This window comes from Lissotriton vulgaris, chromosome 8, assembly GCF_964263255.1.
Source record: "Lissotriton vulgaris chromosome 8, aLisVul1.2, whole genome shotgun sequence".
NCBI classification, from domain to species: Eukaryota; Metazoa; Chordata; class Amphibia; order Caudata; family Salamandridae; genus Lissotriton; species Lissotriton vulgaris.
In genome coordinates this window covers 1053910758-1053928278 of record NC_141696.1, presented here as the reverse complement: position 1 = coordinate 1053928278, position 17521 = coordinate 1053910758, and positions in this window count along the sequence as shown.

The following is a 17521-nucleotide window of genomic DNA, read 5'->3' as shown; positions in this document are numbered from 1 at the left end:
AAATGAATTCTAATGTAACTAAAGTCTGTTATCACCCTTTATAGTTCTCCTTTTGGTAACCCTCAAAATCTTCGATTCACTACAATGCATTTCAAATCATATAATGTATATTGGTCCCAAGATGGCTGCCAGCAATTCCAGGATGAAGTGCTGACAGGCAAGCAGATCTCACGATGACATGTGTAGTTAGGCTCCGCCCAGATATCGATATTTTTTCTTTTTCAAATTTCTCAGGAACTACTGAACGGATTTACACCATTTAACAAAAAGAGGGGAATATTATCAAGGACCAGCGTTAAAATTATTGCCGCTTTAGCAGCAGGAAACTGACGCTAAAAGGGCAATAATGGTCTTGATAATATGCCGTAGAGAATTCCAATAGAAGCCCATGTTAACACCAGAAAATGGGCTTACAGTGCGCGTTCCCCGCGATTTTTGAAAAACAAATAATAATTTTTGGGGCCTGGGGGGTCCTTGTGGGACTCCCTGAGTAGGCGTAGGGGGTCAGGGTGCTTCGACCCTGCCCCCTTTGCGTGTTTTGCACCTTTGTTTCACTGCTTGTGCCTTGGTTCTACCGAGGCACAAGATGGCTGCCAACACTTTCTGGTTTGGAGTGTTGACAGTAAGCATGGGCGAATTTTGCGAATCTCGCGTTCGCGAATTTTGCGGATTTGCGAACTCGCAATCCGCAAAATCCGCGAATTCTCGCGAATTTGCGGATTTTTTTTTTTGTGTTCGCGCGGGTTTCTGCCAGTTCGCGAGGGTTTTGTACAATTTCGCAAAACGCGAACTTACCTGTCGGGTCGCAAGTTTCGCGAACTTGTTGTTTCTACGTGTCCAGCCTGTTTGGGACACTCTTCTTCATCACTGCCACTCTCTGTCACCACTGCCACTCTCTGACTACTCATGCCACCCTCTGGCCCACCCATGCCACCCTCTGTTTCATCACAGCACCTTCTGGTTGTCCAGTCAGTGTACATTATTGTGGCAAAGCAAGCACACCTTCCCTGCCTCAAGTGACCTGAATTAATTTGGGGCTGATTAATGTGTCACAGAATATTTTTTTAGCTGGCACCTGCTTCCTTAGTGCTTCCTGATTAGTGATCTTTTGCACTTGCTAAGTGCTTTCATTGTTGCAAAATTAGTTACAACACCTGCCCTGCCCCAACTGACAATAATGAATTAGGGGCTGATTAATGGATTTGAACTTCCAGCCTGGCTCCTGCTTGTCTCCCTTAGCTGTAATTCAGGACCTTTGTGGCATATGTGTAACTATTCTGAGGTTCAGAGCAGGGTCACATAATAGTTGCAACTGGCAACTGAACTCTGGAGGGGCCCCTCAGGAAGCACTACAGGAAATGGCTACTAATGATGAGCCTGAACTTTTGAACCTGGTAAGTAGTTTCAGTTTTGCTAAGATCGTATTTCTGCATTTTGCGCTTATTCGCGGGGCTCGAAGTTGTACTGGGAAGCCGCGAACTCACGCGAACAGTGCGAGCAAGCCATAAAATCCGCTGCTCGCGGATTTGCGGATTTTGCGGGAGATTCCCGAATCTCGCGGATTGCGAATTTACCGAAAATCCGCAAAATCCGCGAGCGAAACGGATTTTCCGCCCATGCTTAGTTGACAGACAGTGGCAGCCAATCAGCATGTGTTCCCGAGAAAGCTGCATGCTTATTGGCTGTCAACATTTCTAACCAGGAAGTGTTGGCATCCATCTTGTGCTAGTGTTGACAGACAGTGGCAGGCAATCAGCATGCCTTCCCGAGAAAGCTGCATGCTCAGTGGCTGTCAACACTTCTAACCAGAAAGTGTTGGCATCCATCTTGTGCTCGATAGACAAAGGCAAAAGAAAGCAAAAAAACAAACGTGAAGAACACAAAAAGGGGGCAGGGTAGATACACCCTGACACCCTAGGCCTGCCCAGGTGGTCCCACAAGGACAAAAAAGGACCAATTTTTTTTATTTTTTAAACCTGGTCTGTTTTTTAAAACATTAACCCTTGGGGAGACAAAATCACGGGGGCATAGTGATAAAGAAGTGTGGGGGTTCCACAATCCCCCCCACACTTCCCTGGGGACCACCTCCCCGGGACAAAGCAACGTAGCCCCTTGGCACATACTGGAGGCTCCTGGTGAGCTAGTTGAACCCCAGGGACCCCCAGTATCCAAGGGGAATTAGTTCCTAGTCTGCAAACATGCCAGGGGTGGCGCTGCAGAGAGGTATAAAAAAGGGTGTGGCCTCATTACACCTCTCTGTAATACAGCCCCCTGGCGCATACTGCAGGTTCCAGGTGGGCTAGTTGGCCCCCAGGGACCCCTAGTATGCAAGGGGAATTAGTTCCCCCTCTGCAAACATGCCCGGGGGCTGCGTTGCAGAGAGGTGTAAAAAAGGGTGTAGCCTCATTACACCTCTCTGCAATGCAGCCCCCTGGCTTATACTGGAGGCTCCTGGTGGGCTAGTTGCCCCCCAGGGACCCCCAGTATGCAAGTGGAATTAGTTCCTCATCTGCAAACGTGCCAGGGGTTGTGCTGCAGAGTGTTGTAAAAAGGGGGCGTGCCCTCTGAACACCTGCCTGCAAAAATGTAGTAAATCAGTTTAAAAAAAACCCAAACTTAACACATTTAAAAAATGTCATTTAAAAAACCGTCGAAATTCAATGAAAAAACCATAGGTTTCAGGCCTTATATAGTTAGGAATTAGCATTTAAAAAACCTTGCAAATTCAATTAAAAAAACCATAGGTTTCAGGCCTTATATAGTTAGGAATTAGCATTTAAAAAACCTTGCAAATTCACTGAAAAAAACATAGGTTTCAGGCCTTATATAGTTAGGAATTAGCATTTAAAAAACGTTGCAAATTCACTGAAAAGACTATAGGTTTCAGGCCTTATATAGTTAGGAATTAGCATTTAAAAAACATTGCAAATTCACTGAAAAAAACATAGGTTTCATGCCTTATATAGTTAGGAATTAGCTTTTTAAAAACCTTTGAAATTCACTCAAAAAACTATAGGTTTTAGGGGTGTTATAGTTAGCTTGACATTTTACTCATACAAAACCATTGAAATTGCTCATATATAGTTAGTTGTACTAACTATATTTCGCGCACCCGCAAACCACTGCTGATGATGTCACATATTACATCATTCATGACATGGTCAGTGACATCACTGATGACATCTCAAATGCAATCAATGATGACATCACTGATGACATCATCCACGTGACAATCACATACACCTTTTCATACACTAGTAAAATCTTTCATCACTCTTTGTAAAATACAGAGTATCATATTTGAATCCATTGACACAGTAATACAAGTATTTAAAACCCACTCATTGTTTCCTAGATGTATACACACATCTAATCACTTACCTGTAGATTCAATCATACATGCTGTCAATGAACAATAGAACACTATCTAAAATACTTATACACCTATATCAACATTACACACCAGCACACAACCTATTCACATATGAAGTTATCCTACTCACTTATGCAAACAATGGATCATACTTACAATCTTACTTAGCTACACACTTATACAAACACCACTTCATCTAATCATTTAGATAGTAAGTCATATTTAGTATATTATAAAATCATTATTACAAGTATACAGTTATCCATACAGTCACTCACACAATCATTGAGTCTTATGTATACTTATTTATATACAACAACTGACACATACACTGCCTTTTATTTTTCTAGTCTGCTAGACATGTACCATTGAGAAATATATTTGCTCATCACCACACCCATAAAGATATTCACTCACCCAAACAACTGTTAGAACATGTAGTTGTAACTTCATATATCTTCTGAATCAACTATTCACACATCCTTGGGCAGTCACACACCCTCCATCGAACCACACACACATTCACTCTCCCATACAAATACTCAATTAACTAATCAATAACTAATATAGACTTTCACATAGCTAGTAACCGACTGGCGAACCAGTTTACACAACAACTGACAAAGTGATACAGATATTCACACAGTTTAGTCACTATCCACTATATTTAGTGAGATACTACACAAGTCCTCCATCCAAATATTTATTTTTATGTATCCACTCATACTTCAATGCAAATTGCTATATATATGTAATGCATATTTAAATAACGAAGCAAACCACATTCACTGGATGATCTCATCAGTGATTTCATCATTGATGTCATTTGAGATGTCATCAGTGATGTCACTGACCATGTCATGAATGATGTAATATGTGACATCATCAGCAGTGGATTGCTGGTGCACGAAATATAGTTAGTACAACTAACTATATAGGAACAATTTCAATAGTTTTGTATGAGTAAAATGTCCAGCTAACTATAACACCCCTAAAACTTATAGTTTTTTGAGTGAATTTCAAAGGTTTTTTAAAAGCTAATTCCTAACTATATAAGGCATGAAACCTATGGTTTTTTCAGTGAATTTGCAAGGTTTTTTAAATGCTAATTACTAACTATTTAAGGCTTGAAACCTATGTTTTTTTCAGTGAATATATATATATATATATATATATATATATATATATATAGATATATATATATATATATTCACAGAAAAAACCATAGGTTATACTCCATATATAGTTAGGAATTTGCATTTACAAAACCTTGAATATTCAATGAAAAAACCATTGGTTTTAGGCCATATATAGTTAGGGATTTGCATTTAGAAAACCTTATTTTACTCGCATAAAACCATTGAAATTCCATATATAGTTATAAGCGCTAACTATATATCGCGCACCCGCAATCCACTGCTGATGATGTCACATATTACATCATTCATGACATGGTTAGTGACATCACTGATGACATCACTGATGACATCTCAAATGACATCACTGATGACATCACTGATTACAACATCCAGTGACTGTATGTTTCTGTAAAGTTAAAATATGTTTTACATATTGATGAATATGTGGATATATAAGTGTCTGGATGAAGGATTTACTAGGTGCATGACTGACTGATTGAGTGAGTGATTAAATGTGTCTCACTGAGTGCATGGGTTAGTGACTAAACTGTTTTAATTTGTGCATCATTATATCTGTTGTTCTACAAACTGCTGCATATGTTGATCAGTAGCTATATGAGTAACTGTATGGGTTGATTGGTTGCCCAAGTATTTGTATGGGAAACTGAGTGTGTGTGTATGGGTGGCTGGAAGGTGTGTGACTCTGTACATAGATGTGTGAGTAGTTGATTCACTATATGTATAGATTCAAAACTGCATGTGCAAACAGCTGTATGGGCGGTTGACTGTGCATGAGTGTATTAGTGAGTGAATGGATATCTCAGTGCTACATGTCAAATTAAGTACATATGTAAAACACAGTACATGTGAGAGTTGACATCTATAAATAGCTGTGCATAAGAGCTAGTGAATGTGTGAGTGGCTGTATGGATCATTGTGAACATGTATCAGAGATTGTATAAGAGAGTAAAGTAAATATGTGTTAGTATATGTTTGAATAAGTAAGGTGTGTATAACTGTATAGTTGAGAAAATGGAGGTGTGATTGATTTTTGGCATAACTGACTAGGTGTGTGAGTAACTCCATGGATGAGTGACTGTCTGTTTACACTGATTGTATCTAAGGTTATATTAGAGTCTGAAGAGGTTCATGGTATTATCACATGAATGATATCATCAGTGATGTGATCAGTCATGTCAAATGAGATGTTATCAGTGATGTCATCAGTGATGTCATTTGAGATGTCATCAGTGATGTCATCAGTGATGTCACTAACCATGTCATGAATGATGTAATATGTGACATCATCAGCAGTGGATTGCGGGTGCGCGATATATAGTTAGCGCTTATAACTATATATGGAATTTCAATGGTTTTATGCGAGTAAAATAAGGTTTTCTAAATGCAAATCCCTAACTATATATGGCCTAAAACCAATGGTTTTTTCATTGAATATTCAAGGTTTTGTAAATGCTTATATATATAGATATATATATATATATATATATATATATATATATATATATATATATATATATATATCTATATATATATATATATATATATATATATATATATATCTATATATATATATATATATATATATATATATATATACAAATATTACCTACTGGCAGTCGCCAGTAGGTAGTTATAGTTAGGACCTATTAACCATAGGAAAACCACAACATTCTATTGGCAATAACTTTGGCGTCGATTGATGAATCTTCTTGAAATTTTCCAAACTTTTGGACAGCTAAGTTCCGCTACTTCCCTGAAAGCTTGGGGGTGATTGGTCAAGTGGGGGGGAGAAAAAAGGGGGTCCCATAACGTGTTTTCCCCATGCAATATCCCATAGGACCTTTAGCCACGGCTACAGCCCGAATGGCTGAACGGAATTACACCAAATTTGGCAAAGAGATAGTCCTTAGTTCAGACTTGTGCCTTTTGCTTATATGGTGTCAATATGTTCAGTAGTTCCTGAGAAAATTACAGTTAAAGTCATTTATATATCTATGGGCACGGTGGATCTGCGGGTTGTGCCAGGATTGGCATAAGCGCACCGTCCCGATCATGCGCTCAATGCTAATTGGCTGTCAAGCGTTTGTAAACATACGAAACCAGGTACTGCTGGCAGCTATTTTATTGCTCGGTATAAGCGAGGCTGAAGAAGTCTGTGAAATATGTGTGCAAAACATGAAAAGGGGGAAGGGCAGACACACCCTGACCCCCTAGGCCTGCTCAGGGGGTCCCATAAGGACCTCTAGGGCAAAAAAAAGAACTTTCTTTTAAATCGTGGGATGAGCATAGGATCCATATATTTCGCCGCCCAAAAAAAACTAAGCATGTATTTTTGAGATATACATCAAAGTTGTGTGTTTAAATCTTGGGTGGCTCTAAAAAGAGCCCTTGTGTTTATTGAGAGATTTTAGTACCTACAAGTAAGTACTGATGCAGAGTCTAAAGTTCATGAGGAAGAGACTGTTCCCCTCATCTGTAAAATGTACACCATATCTCCTATAAATGCCATGCATATTGAAACTTAGATTGTTGTGGTATATGGATCCCATTCTATAGTCTCAGAAAAAAGCAGAAAACAAATGCATTCACATGTTTACTAGTCTCAATCTGTGGACAAAATTGATTGGACCAGTTCCATTTCTCCCTTTGGCATATGTTAGAATAGACAAAGGCAGTTTGGGGAGAAAAGTGACATCAATTCTCCAAAGGTGTCCTTCATAAGCATTTCCAGACCTACCCCAGTCAAAGTACCTAGATAATTGTCACCACAGTGCACAATTATGAGGTCAGGGTATTGGCGGTGTAAAAAGGATTGCACCAATGGCATCAATTGGTGCCACTTTAACCTCTCTGTCCAATCCATTTAATGTCTACATATGGTAAACCTAGGTCTTTGTGATTTCCTTTGTGTTCTGCATACCTTTGGCTCCAGAAATTATATCTGTGTCCTACAATCCACACTCTAAGCATCTTGAAAGGAGGTCTGGATGCACTCAGATGGTCTCTGTAAATAAAATGGCAGTTTGAAAATTAAGATTTTTCTGAAATGATGGATAAGATGCAGTGTTGAAAAACAGAAAAGAAATGATTGGTTGCTTGGCAACATTCTACACTGAAAACTAGGGTGCATGTTTCTGTTTTTTTTAAATTATACACAAACAACAATGGTCCCAAGCAAGGAAAAAGAATAGTGGACAATAAATATAGACCCAGTCAGTTCTATATTGGTGATGACATGTCCAGCCGGACAGCGGTCTTTAAAATTTATATTTAGTAGAAAGTTTCAGCACAACGTAATAACCTTCAACATTTCACTGGTGTGGGGCACAAGCCTGTACCCAACCACAACATAGACACAACCACAACAAGACAGGGCTTACAAGGCAAGAGCAGCAGTTTCTGTAGAAATACAGTCATACAGAAGGATTCAGTAGGTACCATTACATAGCATTGCATAGGATTTCATTACACATGTATATGGTACTTAAGTCGACGGCGTTTCGGACCCACTACTAAATAATGGGGTCCATCATCAGGACAAAACAATAATTGCCTTTCAATATAAGCCTCTTTTGCCACAGAACGTGTAGGTGAGAGGCTCCCAGTGGAGCATGGAACAATTCAGGGCCAATCGGGCCAAGTTCTGGAAAGGGTGGCCAAGACCGTATTCAATGGTGGCCGGTGAGGAAATATTTTCCTTATGGCCTTCGGGGGTGGGAGCACACGTAGTGCTTCAAGTCCAACCGGTGTCGCACTTCCGATAATGCCCGTGAGCGCCGAGTCGCGCTGGGGTTCAGTGGAGCCAGGCGGAGCCGGGTCAGTCGGCTGTATTCAGGTGCCTGGCTGCTGTTTTTTTAAAAGCATGATTCTTATTGGTTATCAGAAAGTGATTGAAAAGAACATTACGTAGGATAAACTGGTATTTTGAGAAGTCAAGCACACTTGCTGTTTTCATTAGCAACATTGTGTGATAACCTTTTGACCTGTGTGCTCAGTTAAGTGTTTCATGAAGTGTTTCTATGTTAACAGGCAGAAGGCAGAATGGGGTAAGGGTTCAAATGTATGTTGTTTGGAAAGGATTGAAATGTCTAACCAATGGAAATGTGTTTGGTTTTAAATTAATGTGGGAAACAATGTGATTTGATGTGAAGGTGTGTATGTGTTCAAAATGAGAGGGAAACTCTGCCATTGTATGGTTCCGGTGAGAGGTGTTGAAAACAGAGATTCTGAATAAGAAAAACTGCTCTGTGACTGACATACTTTTTATTCTACAACACAATTGGAAAGGTGAGTTATTCATTTGTGAGGGAATGTATGTGGTGCATTTTGATTTTAATCAGAGTAATGTGGTTGTCATGCTAAAGTGCAGGTAATACTTTTTTTCTCTAGAAGTTTATTGTGAGTGTGTGTGTGCATTTAGAAAGTATTTTGAGATAAGCATTTGTTTCTTTTATGTGTTTCCACACAGATAAATAGGCAGTTCTAATGTTTTGGTAGAACTAGAAACCAGTTATTTTTATGTATTTGCAAAGTGAGTGAAGTTTTTACATTAAAATGCAGTACTTATGCTACTCTATGAAATGTGTTTTGGTAAAATAGAAGGGTTAGTGTTGTTTGTCTAGAATCACACAGTGAGTCTTCTGTGCATTTAGGAATCACTCTGAGAAAAGCATTTTGGTAGTTCATGTGTTTCCCAACATGTTATTGGTTAAAAACGTATTGTGTTCTCACATTTTGGTAGAATTAGAAAATAGTTATTGGTTATGTGTTTCCAAAATGAGTTTAGTAATAATAGTAAAATGCAGTTCTGAAATATATGGAATGCATGCTTGATTTTATTGTGGACAAGTACATGTAGTCTTGCAGTGACACCACCCCCAGTATGATTTCCTACACCAGGTACTCACCACGTTACTACCCTAAACCCTACATCTACCCCAGCAGAACCTCCTACACTACCCAAACACCACTTTATTTCCTAGAACACTACTGTACCAGGACCCCCTACACTACACAAACAGCACTGCACTACCTTAAAGCCTAAAACACTATCCCTACCATGATCTCCTATGGTACATAAACACCACTGCACTATGCTAGAACATTACACCAGTATGACTTCCCATACTGACTAATCATCATTTCACTACGGTAAAGCTTAAATCTATTACAGCAGGACCCCTTACACTAGCCAAATACCACTATAGTATCCTACTACTGTATTTATAAGAAATAGTGTTATTTGTCTAGAATCACACAGTGAGTCTGTGCATTTAGGAATCACTCTGAGAGAAGCATTTTGGTAGTTCATGTGTTTCCCGACATGTAATTGGTTAAAAATGTATTGTGTTCTCACATTTTGGTAGAATTAGAAAATAGTCATTGGTTATGTGTTTCCCAAATGAGTTTAGTATTAATAGTAAAATGCAGTTCTGCAAATATATGGAAGGCATGCTTGATGTTTTTGCAGACAAATAAGTGCATGTAGTCTTGCAGTGACACTATCCTCAGTATTATTTCCTACACTACCCAAACACCATTGCAATACTGTAAACCATTATTCTACCTCCAGTATGACTACCTAAACTACCTGTTCATCACTTTACTGCTCTAAACCTTAAATCTACCATAGCAGAACCTCCTACACTACCCAAACACCACTTTATTTCCTAGAACACTACCGTACCACGACCCCCTACACTACACAAACACCACTGCACTACCTTAAAGCCTAAAACTCTATCTCTAGCATGATCCCCTACGGTACATAAACACCACTGCACTATGCTGGAACACTTCCCCAGTATGACTCCCTGTACTATCTAAGCACCATTTTACTACTCTAAAGCTTAAATCTATCACAGCAGGACCCCTCACACTACCCAACCACCACTATAGTATCCTTGTACTGTATGAGAAATATTGTTATTTTTCTAGAATCACACAGTGAGTCTGTGCATTTAGGAATCACTCTGAGAGAAGCATGTTGGTAGTTCATGTGTTTCCCGAGATGTAATTGGTTAAAAATGTATTGTGTTCTCATAGTTTGGTAGAATTTGAAAATAGTCATTGGTTATGTGTTTCCAAAATGAGTTTAGTATCAATAGTAAAATGCAGTTCTTAAATATATGGAATGCATGATTGATGTTTTTACGGACAAATAAGTACATGTAGTCTTGCAGTGACACTATCCTCAGTATGATTTCCTACACTACCCAAACAAAACTGCAATACTGTAAACCCTTAATCTACCTCCAGTATGACTACCTACACTACCAGTTCATCACTTTACTACCCTAAACCTTAAATCTACCCCAGCAGAACCTCCTACAATACCCAAACACCACTTTATTCCCTAGAACACTACCGTACCACGACCCCCTACACTACACAAACACCACTGCACTACCTTAAAACCTAAAACTCTATCTCTAGCATGATCCCCTACGGTACATAAACACCACTGCACTATGCTGGAACACTTCCCCAGTATGACTCCCTATACTATCTAAGCACTATTTTACTACTCTAAAGCTTAAATCTATCACAGCAGGGTCCCTCACACTACCCAACCACCACTATAGTATCCTTGTACTGTATGAGAAATATTGTTATTTTTCTAGAATCACACAGTGAGTCTGTGCATTTAGGAATCACTCTGAGAGAAGCATGTTGGTAGTTCATGTGTTTCCCGACATGTAATTGGTTAAAAATGTATTGTGTTCTCATAGTTTGGTAGAATTTGAAAATAGTCATTGGTTATGTGTTTCCAAAATGAGTTTAGTATCAATAGTAAAATGCAGTTCTGAAATATATGGAATGCATGATTGATGTTTTTACGGACAAATAAGTACATGTAGTCTTGCAGTGACACTATCCTCAGTATGATTTCCTACACTACCCAAACACAACTGCAATACTGTAAACCCTTAAGCTACCTCCAGTATGACTACCTACACTACCTGTTCATCACTTTACTACCCTAAACCTTAAATCTACCCCAGCAGAACCTCCTACAATACCCAAACACCACTTTACTTCCAAGAACACTACCGTACCACGACCCCCTACACTACACACACACCACTGTACTACTTTAAAGCCTAAAACGCTATCCCTAGCATGATCTCCTATGGTACATAAACACCACTGCACTGTGCAAGACCACTACCCCAGTATGACTCCCTATACTACCTAATCACCATTTTACTACTCTAAAGCCTAAATCTATCACAGCAGGACCCCTCACACTACCCAAACACCACTATAGTATCCTTGTACTGTATGAGAAATATTGTTATTTGTCTAGAATCACACAGTGAGTCTGTGCATTTAGGAATCACTCTGAGAGAAGCATTATGGTAGTTCATGTGTTTCCCGACATGTAATTGGTTAAAAACGTACTGTGTTCTCACATTTTGTTAGAATTAGAAAATAGTCATTGGTTTTGTGTTTCCAATATGACATTAGTATTAATAGTAAAATGCAGTTCTGAAATATATGGAATGTATGCTTGATGTTTTTGCAGACAACTAAGTACATGTAGTCTTGCAGTTACACTACCCCAGTATGATTTCCTACACTACCCAAACACCACTGCACTACTGTAAACCCTTAATCTACCTCCAGCATGACTACCTACAATACACATTCGCCACTTTATTACCCTAAACTTAAATCTACCCCAGCACAACCTCCTACACTATCCAAACACCACTGCACTATCTTAAAGCCTAAAACGCTATCTCTACCATGACCCTGTACACTACATAAACACCAACACATTACCCTAGAACACTACCCCAGCACAACCTCCTACACTACCCATTTACCAATGCACTACCCTAAACTCTAAAACTCTATAATAGCACAACCCACTACAGTACCCAAACACCATTGCACTACCCTAAACCTTAAATCTACACCAGCATGACCCCCTACACTACCGGAACACTACTGCACTACCCTAAAACACTACCACAGCACAACCCTCTCTACTACACAAAACCAGTGCACTACTCTAAACTCTAAATCTACCCCTAGTATGACCCCCTACACTACATTAAAACCACTGTACTACCCTAAACACTAAAACACTACCCAGCACGACCCTGTACACTGCTCAAACACTATTGCACTACTATAAACATTAAATCGATCCCCGTCTGACCTCCTACACTATCCAAACACGACTGCACTATCCTAGAACACTACCCGAGCATGACCCCATACACTACAAAAACACCACTACACTACCTTAAACTCTAAAACACTATCCCTATTATGATCCTGTACACTGCATAAACAATACTGTACTTTCCTAGAACAGTACCCCAGCACAACCTCCTACACTACTCAAACACCATTGCACTACCCCAGCATGACCCCCTACGCTACACAAACACCACTGCACTATCTTAAATCCTAAAACACTATCCCTAGCATGACCTCGTACACTATATAAACACTACTGCACTATCCTAGAACACTGTCCCAGCAGGACCCCCTACACTACACAAAGACACTGCACTACCCTAAACCCTAAATCTATCCCTGATACAACCACCTACACTACCGAATCCCCAGTGTGGTACCCTAAACTCTAAAACAAGACCCTAGCATGACCCCCTACACTAAAGAAACACTGTTACACTACCCTAAACCTTAAATCTACTCAAGCTCAACATCCTACACTACTGAAATACCACTGCACTACCCAACAACAGTACCTCAGTACGACTTCCTACACTAGAGAAACAACACTGCACTACTGTAAATTCTAAACCTGTACTTTTGCAAAACCATAGTGACTGTTTATGTACCATGTAGTAATCTATTTACTAAAGTAAAAGTGAAGCAATAATGAATTGACTCAGTGTCTTTCCTTATAGTATTGTGATAATTTGTTGAATATCCATGTACTCATACAGTGCTTCAGGTTCTAGTGTTATGGAGTGCTTCAAACTGGTATGCAATATGTATGTAGTGCTCTTATCACCTTCACAGTTGTGCTTCAGGCCTACAGTTTTTTTAGTCAGAATTTGTATGAAATGTGTTTGTATAATAATAAAAATGTATAATTTTTTTAAGTTATTAATAAATACTTTTTTATGTTTATTTTTTACAGATACTGTTTATCATTGTTGAAATAAAGTTATCATGCCGCAGAAAGAAAGAAGAAAAAGTCAGAAAAAGGATACTTACTTGAAAAAAACAAAACCAGTAAGACTACAAAAGACTTCATAAAAAATATCACTAGATTCAGAAAAAAAATGCAAATGTGCAAAGCAGTGAAAATGTTCCAAGCACAACAAAAAGTACAAAGAATAAGAAAGGCAAAAAAGGCAATGCAAAAACAAAGGATACAACTTATAGTAAAATAAGAGAAAATCAATATAAAGAAATCCACCAAAAATTATTTTACAACAGAGTTGTCCATAATTTACTGAAAGACACAAAGAAATATAGAAAGAGAACACAATTGTATGAAAAGAAGAAGCATATCGAACCCATTGTTGAAAAGGCTTTCGAAGTAAAGAGGAAACTCTTCATTTTAGTATTGAAGAGAATTCGATCACTAGATAAACCAATCCGTTTAATGAAGGCCAAAAGTAAGATGAAAAGAGTAATTAACAGAAGTCATTTTTGTGATATTTTTTAGGGCAATGGAAGAACAGTTCAAGTTCAGAACCTTTTTTTAATGAAGAGAGTTATTTACAGAGCAATGCTTTGTTGCATGCAGCTGACACCAGTGGTCAAGCTTATGAGGTTAAAAATGGTTGTTCAATTGAGAAAGAGCAAATAGCACCTAGAAATGCAGAAGAAGTGATAGCTGATGAAGTTCTAGGCAGACGTCCTAAAGCCCCAGTGTACACTTGGGTCTGTGGTAGTATTTGTAGTGTACTACAAGAATCTATTGATAAATTACGTAATTTCTTACAAGCATTTTGTAAAAAAAGTGTTAAACAAAAGATGAAGGTGTTGCAAGGACTACACCCTTGCAGAGTGAGAAAACACACCGGTTTGCAAGGTCATTCTCTGGCTTGTCTTTCTAGGAAAGTATGTTAAAGTGTTTTTCATCAATTAAGGATGTTGGCATTACATCATACTCAAATGGGGAAGTTAGTGAGAAGATAGTATTATGCAAAAAGTCCAGCACGAAAGTTAAATAAGTTGAACAGTGCTCTTTTTTACGTGGTACAGTATCAGATGTGAAAAAGGTTTGTGATGATTTTGAGTTTTGTTACTTTGGTCCAGAAGAAGAGAGTGAAGAAGCTCAGACATTAATAGAAGAAAATGTTGTAGAGAATTTTTAACGAAGTTGTGCAAAAAATTTTGAAAATGAAATTACAAAGTTTAAGGTGATTTCAGGTTAAAGGCCACATTTTTCTTGTATTTGTTGTCGCCGAACTCAGTACAAAAATCATACTAGGAGTGTTTATCTGTATTTAAAAAGTGAAGAATAAAATAATGATAAGTGGAAGGAATTTGCTACTTATTTGTTGGTAGAGAATTGTTTTGATTTGGGTTCTGATCAGCGTATTTGCAAATATTGTTATAAGAAATTAGATGAGAATAGAATGCCTGCTAGAGCTGTGCATAATAATTTAGAGGTGGTTGATATTCCTCCAGAACTGACAGATCTCTATACCTATGAGTCTATTCTCATTCAATGTGTGCACCCGTTTCAGGCTATTGTTCGTATGGAGCCTAAAACAGGTAAATTGCCTCCTTCAGATTTATAAAGAGGATTAAAAGGAAGAGTTGTGTATTTACCGTTAGATTTAAAGAAAAATATTGAAACTATTGGTGTAGACAGTGTAGACAGTGAACCACTAGTTATTCTTGTTAATGGTGTGCCAACTAAGAACAAGAAAATCAGGCAGGAGTTAGTGGATGTTGGGAAAGTGCAAAAGGCAACGATGTATTTGATAAAAAACCATACATACTATACGAATGTTTATATAGGAGAAGAATAAATAGTTTAACAGAAGATACTGAAACGTCAAGTGGACAAATTGAAAAAGTGGATATGTTAAGATGTGAAAAAATCTATGAACATTACAGTGTGCATCCACTTCATTCAAAAGAAGTGATGGGAAACACTATTGTTTTGTTCCAAATGAAAAAAGCAAAAGGAAGTCCCATGAGTGTATGGGAAGAGAGCTTGGAAGCTCATTGTTTTCCACAGTTGTTCAAAACTGGATAAGGAGGACGATATGATGAATGTCCTGTGCAGATTCCTGCATCTGAATATCGGACAACAAGATTATATGCAAAAGATCCAAGATTTCGACAATGTATCCCTTATATATTTCATCTTTTGTTTGAAAGTGACTTGTCTGGACTTTCATATGCAGTCAACCATATTCTAAAATCTGGAATACATCTGCAAAATGTATCTGCAAAAGATTTTATGGATAACTAGCAGCCCGTCCCGACCTTGTCCGGGAGCAATCAGGCTTCCTCGACCCCCACCCGCCCGACATTGTCCAGCAGCCCGGGCCCCACCGCGATCATTAGTGCCCTTTGTTATTTGGGGCTCTTGGTATTGAGCACAGTGTACTTTTCTTTTGGAGCGAAGTGACATTGTTGCTGTTTGGCTCTATCCATGACGTGACCCCCGCCCGCCCCGACATTGTCCAGCAGCCTGGGCCCCCGCCCGCCCCGATATTGTCCAGCAGCCCGGGCCCCCGCGCGCCCCGTCCCCCGCCCAACCCGTCCCCCACCTGCCCCGACCCCCGCCTGCCCTGACATTGTCCCTGGGTCCCCCGGAGCCTTACCTCAGCCGCCGCTCCTCCCCCGCGCTCCTCAGTTCACCGCTCCGCCGCTCCTCGCCGCTCATCACCGCTCCTCCTGCCTGTCCGCTGCTCCTCACCACCTGTCCGCCGCTCCTCACTGCTCCTCCCCCGTGCCATTTCCACCGCTCCTCCTCGCGCTCCTGGATGCCGCTCCTCCCCGCGCTCCTGACGTCAGCACGCAGGTCGCGGCCGGCGCTACTTCGAAGGGACTACTCTTTTTTTTAGTGTACAGATTTTTAAATAACGCAGATTTGTATAGTTTATATAGCCTATGTCAATCTTCACACCCTGACGATTACAATGATGTATCGGGTGTGTGGATTGGCCCTGTGGTTCCCGAGTTTACCCGCCTCAAAGGTTCAAAGTTCTTACTTTATAATAGTAGTATAGAAGTGCACCAGAGAGATGATCATCTAGAATCTCAGCTTATTAATTTGATGGCATGTCAGCGTGGGACTAATGAATATTGGTACCGTTGTCATGGAGAATTGAAATGTATGCTACAGAACTTAGTAACTCCAACATGGTTCCTTACCCTGAGTTGTGCTGAGTACGCTTGGGATGATTTACTAGAATTTCGTCGTGAGGCAAATTGCAATATAAAAAATACTGAATACAAACCACCTGGGGAATTGTGCTCTTCGGATCCTGGTAATGTATGCAGGTATTTAAATTATAATTTTGAGGCTATGATGTCTTTTATCTTCAATAAAATAAATCCTCCTCTTGGAGAAGTTGTGGATTTCTTTTGGAGAAAGGAGTATCAATCAAGAGGTGCTCCTCTTAATCATATGCAGTTATGGATTAAGGACGCTCCCAAATTTGGAACAGATGCGGATGCTGCTGTTTTGAGTTTTATTGAACAATATGCAACATGTCATGTACCCAAAAGCACAAAAAACCCCAAATTAAGAGCACAAGTGTTACGATTCCAAAGCCGCCAATGTTGAAAATTCTGTAGACTAAAGTACAAACCTAAGGAAAGTTCTACACCAAATGTCGTTTTGGATTTTCACGTCCTATAAAATCAAAAGGAAGAGTGAACAGTTTTATGTCATCTTTGCGACATACTATCACAAGAAAGTCTCTAAAAAATACCTACAACTTAAGAAGAAATGAAGAGTCAAAATACATAAATGACTACAACCCAGTTCTTTTGTCCATGTGGAATGCTAACATGGATATTC